Below are 856 nucleotides of genomic sequence, written 5' to 3'. Positions count from 1 at the left end.
ACTTTCCTATAGTTCGGTCGTCTCACGGCACTGCTTAGTAAATGATGCAAGGCCAAATATAGATGATTTATGCGAATGTCCCTATACGTGCTGTAAGACTGGGCACACAACGTGAATCGCACGTCAGCCAGACACTCGAACATGCACCACTCTCGGCCTGCAACGGAGACACACAATACGTAAACATCTGGAATGCGACAATGTCGAGTGCATCCTCTCTGCCACATTGCACCGTCGACACTATGATAACCAGAGCAGTAGGTCCAACCTATAAAAGCACAATACCCCACTCCTCCGACAACTACCATTGCTCAGATAAATCAACACCACCAACACACATCCTACACAGAGGGGCACCAAATATCATCCCCCGCCCTCGTGTTATACCACATGAAAAATTGCAGAAGTGAGAGACACACATCCGCCAGCCTCTTGCTACAAGCATCGAACCGACGTGACGTATCTGACGGTGACTCAGGCATCCGTGTACTGCCACCACTATCCACCCCCCCCCCTCTCTCTCTCTGCCCCCTTCCCACACAATACCAAATTTAACCAACTTTATCGCTTAACCTAACTGTGGCTGTACCAGTTTATCGCTTAACCTAACTGTGGCTGTACCAGTTTTATCGCTTAACCTAACTGTGGCTGTACCAGTTTATCGTCTTAACCTAACTGTGGCTGTACCAGTTTATCGCTTAACCTAACTGTGGCTGTACCAGTTTATCGCTTAACCTAACTGTGGCTGTACAGTTTATCGCTTAACCTAACTGTGGCTGTACCAGTTTATCGCTTAACCTAACTGTGGCTGTACCAGTTTATCGCTTAACCTAACTGTGGCTGTACCAGATTATCG

This window comes from Schistocerca gregaria, unplaced genomic scaffold, assembly GCF_023897955.1.
Source record: "Schistocerca gregaria isolate iqSchGreg1 unplaced genomic scaffold, iqSchGreg1.2 ptg001327l, whole genome shotgun sequence".
Lineage (NCBI taxonomy): Eukaryota > Metazoa > Arthropoda > Insecta > Orthoptera > Acrididae > Schistocerca > Schistocerca gregaria.
Note: the sequence above shows the minus strand (reverse complement) of the source record.